This window comes from Telopea speciosissima, chromosome 3 (assembly GCF_018873765.1).
Source record: "Telopea speciosissima isolate NSW1024214 ecotype Mountain lineage chromosome 3, Tspe_v1, whole genome shotgun sequence".
Lineage (NCBI taxonomy): Eukaryota > Viridiplantae > Streptophyta > Magnoliopsida > Proteales > Proteaceae > Telopea > Telopea speciosissima.
In genome coordinates this window covers 15,366,418-15,376,976 of record NC_057918.1, presented here as the reverse complement: position 1 = coordinate 15,376,976, position 10,559 = coordinate 15,366,418, and the positions used below count along the sequence as shown (strand labels likewise).

At 38.5% G+C, this 10,559-nt stretch overlaps 1 pseudogene; it reads right to left on the bottom strand.

Annotated features, from left to right (window-relative positions):
• On the bottom strand, window positions 1–4,379 carry LOC122654884 (annotated as a pseudogene).
• Between the last annotated feature and the right edge of the window lie 6,180 nt (window positions 4,380–10,559).

Genomic DNA, 10,559 nt, shown 5'->3' with positions numbered 1-10,559 from the left:
TCAAGAGCTTCAACTGAACCCTTGTCTGTCTTTCTTCATCCTTCCCAGCTCCATCTCTTGTGTGGTTGGGTGACCATCGCTGCTCGACCCAGATGGATACAAACCGAACTCGCTGGTTGGTGGACCACTATACTCGCTGCTTCCTCCATATTCTTGACTGCCACCACCAAATGCCATCTTCCTGAATTTCTTCATGTCATCATTGTATTGGCTTGTGTCATAATCTGAGCCTCCATATGAACCATAAACTGTGCTGTGTCCAGGTTTGACGCCTTCATTCAAATCAGATAGAGATGCATCTCCTTCCAACGCCCGGACAATCTGCTCCATTTCAATCCATAAGGTACATTAGTAACAAGGCTGACTACAGGAAAATATATCTAGAATGTGAAGATAGTCTCTACAAACTTATGTCAACTCAAGCCAAGAAGATAATTGTCATTGTAATGAGGCATTACGCTCCACAACCATTAAGTACAAAGCTGAATTACCTGGCTCATGCGTGGTCGACGCCTTGCAGAATGACGCACACAAGCAGCTGCACAGGCAACCATGCGTGCCATCTCAGTGGGGTCATAATTCTTCTGCAGTCGTGAGTCAACAAGGGTGTCATAGTTGCCATCTTCTAGAGCTCGTGTAAGTAAAGGTCTTGCCTGTCATGCCAGAACATTTCATTAAATCTAGTTTGAGACAAAAGGCTATTCGGATTGGAGAGATATTTACATAGTACTATAGTCTCCAAGATCATAATTATTTGGGTCTTAGAACCATGTGTATGCAATAGAAGTATGAAGCTTATACAACTCTTGGGAAGAGAAAACAGTGATGGCTAATAATAGGCTATGCAACAAAATACTGACCCAGTCTACCAAACTATCATCCATGAATGTGTTAGCTGAATCAACAGGACGACGCCCAGTAATCAACTCTAGCATCATGACACCAAAAGAAAAGACGTCTGATTTATCTGAGAGTTTCCCGCTTGCTGCATACTCCGGAGCCAGATACCTGTCGGTGTTAAGTGTATCAGTATTTAGAAGAGGGAGAAAAATAGAACCAATAGAGAGAATTTTGATGTTTACTGACTTAACAGTCACAACCAGCTGGTTCTAATTGGTTATACCCAATATATAATAATGAATTAATTGGACCAAGAAACCTCACAATTTACATTCAATATTATGGTCAAACTACTGCCAATGGTGATTATCATGATAGCTGAAAAGGGGAGGGGGGGGGGGAGAAAAGGAACTGTGTGAGAGAGAGATCTTCAAAATGCCTGCCTTAACCAATCTGTAATAAGAGTCACATCTCTCCAAATAACGGACCCAAATGGTGAATGGACAACTTTGAACATAGACCAGGCCAATGCAAATACATAGTCTAAGAGAAAATAAATATGGGTAATTTGATAAAAGCAAAGATTATTATGACTATTAAGAAGAAATATCAGGACTTTAGGACTCTTCAGTTTGTTGCAATTTATCAATAAAGGTAACTACATCTCCAAATAACAGCAAGAAGCCAATAGCAGAGACCGTGAAAGGAAACTGATCTTACCCGAAGGTACCCATTACTCGGGTGGAAACATGAGTGTTGGCATCAGAAGAGAATTTGGCGAGCCCAAAATCTGCAACCTGAGCGAAAAAACTTATAGTTCATTAAAGAAGTTAACAATAGAAATCAGCAGACACCATAATGAAGGATCTTTGCACTAGAACAGTCAAGCGTAGTTTTCTCCTGTTCTTATAATTTTCTTTTCATCTCCTCATAAAGAAATCTACTTCAAATTTATCATTTCACCGATAAAATTTGACGTGGCAACTGGCAAGTTGGCAACTAAAGAGCAGAAACCTATCAAATAACCAATCATATCTTTGACATGAAGAAAGCTTCTTCATGTAATCACAAATTGAAGAAAAAGAAATATTACTGAAAATGACTTCGCAGTTACTAGGCCGGTATAATAAATATCAAAAAATTGAGGATATGAATCCAACCTTTGCCTCACATTTGAAATCGAGGAGGACATTAGATGCCTTGATATCACGATGAATAATCTTAGGATGGCCTGCAAACATAAATATTTTGTGAGATTGACTCCAACCAACACTGTAGATTAGAGAAGCCCAACGCCCTCTTAAAAGTTATCATGATAAAATAATAAAAGGAAACCCACAATCTTCATGGAGATATGCAAGTCCTTTTGCAGAGCCTAGAGCAATTGTCAGTCTAGATGGCCAGTCCATAACGGGCCTCCCCTTTCCTGCAAAAACTTATTTCCTTTTGATCAGATCATTGTTACCAAATTAATGACTGACAATAACAAGCAGAGACTAAGCTACTTTATGAACAGAGTGCATGCTATAAGAGTCAAGAGATGATCCATAAACTTGAATGCCCCAATTAGTACAATATTGTGCAGAAAGAAAAATTCAAAATAGATCAAAGATTCTAAATGGCAACGAAAAACAAACAATCAATTTGAACATAAGAGGACTACCAAATTCCTGCAACTCGTCAGAACAACATAAAAAATAGATGGATGAGAAAAGAAAATTTTAAACTCAAACTTTCATTCCTTTTGCTTTCTTCTTTTAATTTTTCAAATATGACCGACTAATGGTCATGATGGTGATGTACATTCTGGAAGTACAAAAATAGAAAAGAGGGAAAAATAATTCACTGCAAGATAAGACATACCATGTAAGTGAAATTCCATTGTGTTGTTTGGAACAAACTCATAGACAAGCATTCTCTGGGATCCAGCCATGCAGTATCCAACTAATGAAACAAGATGTCTGTGATGTACTCGGCTAATAATCTCAACCTCAGCCTGAAATTCACGCTCTCCTTGCCCACTATCAGCTTTAAGCGACTTAATTGCAACCTCTTTCCCATTTGGAAGAACCCCTTTATGGACATATCCAAAACCACCTTGACCTAATATGTTAGCATCTGAGAAGCCATCTGTTGCCATAGCTAATTCTTCATAAGTGAATGTACTCTTTGAGAAACCCAATGAAATGCCAGCAGATGGTGGTGGTACTGTGTTCTCAGATCCTGAATAATTGGAATCTGATCCTCCACTGCTGTTTATAAATGCTGGTGGAGGAGGGGGAGAGGGTTTTGGTGGCATTGTGACAGCATAGACCTCTGGAGGAGGAGCATTGTGCTGCCATTGTTGAGGCTGCCCACCATACTGTCCATCTGAATACATTGACCACCACCAAGAAAGGAATAAGCAATTTTGGTATATCAGATACAGAATAACAATGATCACATAAGAGAATCCAATCAATAATCAATAATACATACAAAAAGTCCAAAACGTGTACATGGGAATCGGGAAGAGAAACCAAATTTCTCTCTCGATTTCTTATTTCCAAATTAAAATTTCATTCTCCCATAATTAAGAAGTTAAAGCTTATAAACATTAAATTTTGTTAAATTTAAGTATTGAATAAACAAAACAAGAAGCAAGCCAAGAGCCAACTGAATTTTCCGTGCAATCCTGACCAAAAGAAGAGGTTCACAATGTTCCCTCGACATGAAATCCTTTGAACACACAGTCATAAACGTCGCAGGTTTCAAATATAAATTTTGGATCCACAGATTATTACATAGTCAGTAGCATTGGCACTGTAAGTTCAAAATTGAAATTAAAAGTACAGGGGAGGGGAGGGGTGGAGGACGATCAATATTCCACAGCAAAGCCCATTATTTGAGAAAGAAAAATGTCCAATTTTGAATTGAACTAAAACAGAGCTTTTAAATCCGAAGACGTCGTAAATAAGTAACAAATAACTCCAGCTAGCCAGGAAGGTCTCACCTTTCGGCCCAGATGGGGGCGGTCCGTAGTAATACATGGGCTCAGGATGTCTTCTCCTCTTCTTCCTACAACAGATGAACATTAAGCACAACAAAGCTATCAGAACGGCTCCTCCAATCGCAACTCCAGCAATGAGAGCAGTCGATGTTGAGCTGGATGTTGAGCTGGATGGAGGAGATGGAGGAGAAGGAGGAGAAGGGGGCGGCGGCGGGGAGAAAAGTTGTGGCGGGGAAGGCGGAGGAGGAGACTTACCAGGCGGAGGAGGGGAAGAGATAACAGGGGAGGGAGGTGGAGGAGGGGAAGAGATAATAGGGGAGGGAGTCGGAGGAGATGAGCCATTTGAGATGGATGGAGGGGGCGGAGAGTTCATTGCGGGAGGTGGTGGAGACGGCGAAGGAGGAGGTGAAGGATTAGAAGGAGGAGGGGATGGAGAGGCGGTAGGAGTTACGGGAGTGGGAGGCGCTGGCGTCGTAGAATTAGTATTCGTAGAGTTAGTACCAGGTGTTGATGTGGGAGCCGGAGAACTCCCCGGAGTAAGTGAAGACATTGCAAATTTCCTGAACTTTGTTCCCCTTCGCTAAGTCTTCCGGCACTGCCTGTCGTAGATACGCGCCCGGCGGCGTCGTCTCACCGAGATCCTTCAACTATCTCTCTCCCCTGTCTCTCTCTCTCTCTCTCTGAAGTGGAGATTGTGAGAGCTTTAAGAAAGAGAGAAAGAGAAAAGAAAAAAAAATGGACTTTTGCTTGTTTTACTGTGATCAAAACCGTGAGGAGAGGAGAAGAAGATCGCCTTTGTTTCAAAGAGAAAATTTCTGCATTTCCGTTTCCCATTTCAAAAACCCTTTTCACATGGGGTTGAAGAAGACGTTGAAGAATTTTTGTGCTTGGTGGGGCCCACACGGCTACGTATATACGGTTGGTACATATTTTCAGCTGGCTTCGCTTCGGAGGACGGCGAGGGGTTTCATTTTCAAAATAAAATAAAATTGCGTATTAGCAGATAAACCCTCACCATATGGAGCAATCTCCCTTTCACCCCCCTTCCCACAATTTTCTCTCCGAGCATCTGTAAGACTACTGTGTAACGTTAACTCATTTTTTATAAATAACAAAAAAAAAAAAAAAAAAGTGTAACGTTAACCCATACCCGGTCCATATTACCAAGTCAACCCGATTATCCGGTCGCAGGTTTAATGTTTGAATTGAAAGATTCCATGGAAATGTTTACTCAGTAAAGCTATTGAAGCAATGTATTAAGAAATTCCATTAACCAGTTGTACCAGTTGACTCGAGCATGATAAGAGAAAGTATAGGTTATAAAATATCGGTTTCGGATCTAGCATATCAGGTATCGGCTATGCCCGATGTTGATACTTGCACGATCGGCCGATCCTATATCGATGAAATGGTTTTCATTAAGGCAAATCTGTTCAAAAAATGAATTATTTTATTGAAATTGAGGGCAAAACTGTTTGATATGTATCAGTATTGGTATTGGTATCCATCGAGAACGATATTGATCATGATATCGATATTTTAACAGGTTGGGCCTATCTACTTTTAGGGAGAGGGTTGGGCATGTCGCCAGCTTTGCACCAATCATAAGGCTAGACACATGAAGGCAAGAGGGCCTTTTCCAAAAGGAGAACAAAGAGGATAACACATGTTGGGCACCTTGGCGTCATGCCCAACCTTTTTCCCTATTTTTATATCAAAATTTCTTTGAGAGAGAGGGTTCTCTAAGCAAGCGGCATAGAGGTGGACAGAACATTTTTGTACATAAGAGGGCAATGAGATAATATCATGAAATGGCAAAATAGTTTCGTACATAAGAAGGCAATGAGATACTATCATGACAGAGTGTGTGCGTGTGTGTGTTTTAAAGAAATTTATCTATTTCTTTTAATTTTATAAAAGGGAAGAGGTTTTCCATTACGTTAGAATGAGAAACCTCACCAATGAGAAGATGGAAGATGAATTCATTCACTAGAGAGCTCATATATATTGTGTTTTAGGAGAGAGAGAATTTGTTAGTATAGATCATGGTTTTAGTGATTAGGATCGGTCTCAGCCAATACCGATCCGGATCACCCCTAAATTGGGTTGCAACTAATGAATTTATCATTGTTTTTTATTTAAAGAATTGGATTTTTTTACTTTTTTTTACCCTTGGTCCTTACTAATTCCTCAAACAATGATATATAGCTCATTATATGAGAGGACGTAGGTAAAAATCTCCACTATAGCATTGTGGGATTTTATTTTATTGGTAGAGAGACCGGTACTTAGTCACATGACCTCTACGCCTGTGTGGGGACCAACGAAAGCGCATGCCCAACCATCCAATATGGGGGTGGGGTGATCATTTCTCCACTCATGTCTCGAGACATAGGGAATACGACCAAATAGCCTTCTTTTTCCCTTATTTTATTTTTTTATCCCTCTTTTTATCAATGAGGGAAGGAATGCGTAGCACCTTACAAGTTACAATCAATGTGATACAGGCCAAAATCATAGTCGTGTAAAATCCCAAATCAAGAATAGGTGTCGTGACTCTCGTGAGTAGCGTTTGCCTTCACTAAGTTCCACTTTCAAAAAGTCAACATCATGGAAAGAGATGTAAGCGGTTAATCAGGCAAGAAAGAAAAAATAGGTTATAGTTTGAAGGGGTGCTGTTCTCTGTGCCGCAGCATAGCTTGTGCCCAGGCACATGAGGGTGGGTGCAATGATCACCTTGCCCTCCTGCACAGGTTGCTCATATACCTGGGTGCAGGCTGCGTTGCGGCACAGAGAACATTCTCCCTAATTTGAAATTGATTAATGGAACTTCTATTTTCATGAGAACTTTGTTATGAAACATAGAAAAAACTCCATTTGGGTTGAAACTTGATTACTTGAACTTGCATAAGGAAAAGGGGGGAGGGGGGAGTATACCAATGGCCATAATTGATATCCGGATTATTAGTAATGAAGTTGATGTTGTTGGAGGTATATTGTCCTGCATTCCGTCATATGTATTAGTGGGCTGATTCTGAAGGACCATCAAGAGCCCTTAGGGTCGAATAGAGGAATCGGTCTACCTTGCGCATTAATTTCTGTGATTGGGGTCTCGACGAAGTAACAGATAGGTTCATGTGTGGGTTCAAGACGACAACCAAGAGGATTTTTTTTTGTGTGGGTTATATGGGTATTTCAATAAATTATCTATATTAGGTTTCACTATATATTTGTAGTGAGGATTCTTTCTCTGTAATCGATCTGAGAGTGGTGTGGGAACAAACGGATGTACTCTATTCTCCATTGATGGTGAAACAGATTTCATCTCATCATGGACATAAGCAATCCTTTGTAGGAGAAAATGGAATGATTATTCATTATTAAAAACAGATCACATCATAAATTAGGAAACCACCCTTACACACAAAAGCCATATACACTTCTTCAAAACAACCTTTTTTTTCCTTCAAATAATAGAACTGTAGAACCACTTAATTCAATAGTTCAATTAATACCCAAACATTTGGATGAACTCCATAAAAGAAAGGCCCAATTGTATCTCTTAGTCCAAGCTTAGAATTCTATAAGAAATAAAACTTTAAAACCAAATAAATGATATCTTCATATACAATCATTTATTAATATAAGTAGAATACAATTATGAGTTTGACCCAATCACAGATGTAAATAGCTATATTCCTCATTCGTAAGCAAATTCACTATGGCTAGGTTTGGTTGACAAGAAATGGATAGAAAAGAGAAGAAAAATTTTTTTTTTTTTTTTTGAATTTGAGGAGAGAGATATAGACACATACATCAATCATTGCATCATGATGACAAAAATCCATGGTGATGCAAAAATGTAATAATTGATTATGTGTCCATCTCTCTCCTCAATTAATTATTTTAAATTTTTTTTGCTATTCTTAACATCCAAACATAGCCTAATCATATCTATTTTTTGTTAAACACTCTAATCATAATCTTTATATATATATATATATAATATGATGTGATGTATTCTTACTTACAAGGATTTTTCTCTTCTTCATTTGAGAATACAAAACTATCGTCTTATAAATTTTTTAAAAATAAGGGAAAAAAATTTTAGTATTTGTCCAAAAAAAATTATTTTGGGGTAGAAGTATATGTCAATTTATGAGAAGAATCTTTACGTGTACACACCCTCTTTTGCCATGTGGAATATTGATGTGGTAAATCTGAGATATCTCAACTTCATAGTTATTTTAATTTTGAAGGTAATTTTCTTTTTCTCCCACTCTTGCTTTTGTTCTGTGTTTAGGCATTTAGATTATATTACGTATAAAATTTATATTCTTGTGAAAAACTTTCCATTAAAAAAAAAAGCTTCATTTGTATCTCTTTTTCTTTTTTAAAGGGATTAAATAAATGATGTACTAATGAACATATTTGACAAGTAGAGATGTTTTATCTATAAAATTTGTTCTTAATGACAAATACTAAAAACTAAGAAAATGGGGTCAATTTTTCTTCATAATTTTGCTTTTTTTCCTTTTAATTTAAGATTGTTGTTTCATGGACATACATTAGTCCAAAATGAAGATTTGCTTTTTTGAAATTTTTATTTTTAAATTGTGTTTTAGGTCAAAATGTTTTTGCATCTAGAAGGCACCCCAGCTAGAAACAACCACCACAGATATTTCCATGGGTTAGTGTGTGTGTGTGTCAGAGAGAGAGAGAGAGATCAACCTGATTGACTTTAGGATTGATCTCTTAATTTTAAAAGGGGAGGGTTTGCTGTCCGATCGCATGGCCCCTATATTAGAACGGGGTCAATGGGGAAATGCACAGGGACATTTAACAGGAGGGATGTGGCGATCATTTTGCCCCTTGCACATAGGAACGCAACTAGGCATCATTATTTTTTCTTTTTTAAATGGGAAAAAATAATGCTGTTAGACCTCCTTGTGTTTCTCTATCTCCTCCCTCCTGTGAACTGACACGTCTAGTCGTCTAACCCCTATTGTGGGAGAAGAGTGATAAAAACAGGGAGGTGCTAACATGTGCTACGTAGCCAGACAGGAAAAACTCAGTCCCATTTTAAATTTAGGAGATGTTTTCATAGGAAAATATAGAAGGGCAACACGGGGCAAATAGGTCATTTCAAGAGAGAGACATTTTCGCTTTAAATTGGTTCCATTTATATGAATACAACCCAACATACTTCTTATACTTTGGTTGCATAAGAAATAGACCAAATTGACTCCTCACCAGATAAGATGTTTTCGATCTGTTTAGAATGGGAAAGCAGACCAGAAAAAAGGTTCAAGACTTTATGCTTATCAAATATCAAGCTTAGTTGGTGAAAATTCTTACTCGTTTTGTGGGCCACGACCCTACAAACGTACAAACGGAATCTTAACTGTCTCCAGTGACCTTCTCATCATAATATTATACGACAATGTGGGACACATGGGGTAGTTGTCTAATCTCTACATTAGTAGTGGCCAATGTATGGTAAACACACACGGAAGCATAATTTCTCTAATTAATAATAAAATTTTCACCTTTCATTGGGGTAGGACATTCTATCTTGTGTCTGGCACAAGAACCACTCTCTATGATTCTCTCTATTTATTTATAGGGAAGTAGTTTTCTGTCCGATAGTGTACGTGGCCTACCCAGCACTCTCATGTGTTATCTCTTTTTTCCTTAGAACAAGGGGGGTAGAGGTGTTTTTTCATATGGAGAGGAGAGAGATAGACTCATGAGAGTTTTGGCGTAGAACGCACAACCGGACAGAGTTCTTTTTCCCTTATTTATAACTCCCTCTGATTGGCTGGACCATCCGAATAATCGATCCAAAATATTTCAGCTTAGAGAGAATAACAACCTGAAGCCCGGTTTGATAATAATTTCCACACCACACCAATCACGGAGTGAAAAATAGTTTCGTCAGCAAAGGGCCCATATGATTAAGACGGGAGAAAGTATCAGTGTAGGCCTTATATGGCCAAGTTATGAAAAGGCATGAGAAAGGATCTCCACTAAGTTTTTAAATCATGGTTTTAATAACAATATCGATCACTGCCAATATCGATATTGATACCGATATCCATACATATCAATTGAATTGATCCGGATCAATCAGATACCAGATCAAAAGATCATTTTTTTTTCCTATATCAACCAATTTGTATCGACATCGTATCAATATTAAATCCAACCGATATATTGATACGGTACCGAGGTTTAGAACCATGATCCCAACACTGTTGGCCTGGGGATATATTTCCCTTTTCTTAATCCTGGTGTTGATTAAGACTGTGGGGTTAGCATAGGATGATAGGTCAGGAAGCATTTCTTGATTGGTAGTAAGTAGGACTCAAGACCCATAAATTGAGGAGCTTGAATCCATTATTAGGAGGCCCACATTGGCCTATAAACCTGGATAATTACTTGCTTGGTGGTGCAAGTGTACAACAACCCCACCTCATCATTCTCATTTCAAGCCACCTCTCATCTTGGCTTGTATCTTTGAAAGAAGCAATATTGAAGTACTGAAGCAGAAGTTGTTCGTGTCCAAAAACAAGAAAAGTAGTCGTTATGTGATGGAAAATAAAGACAGAGACCCATAGGTAAGATTCATGGATCTTTATCACCTTCAGTTTGCTGACCGGCCCAGTTCCCATTCCTCTATTTTGACCTCTACCATAGTCCACCATCCCCTATTAGAAAACGGGATGTG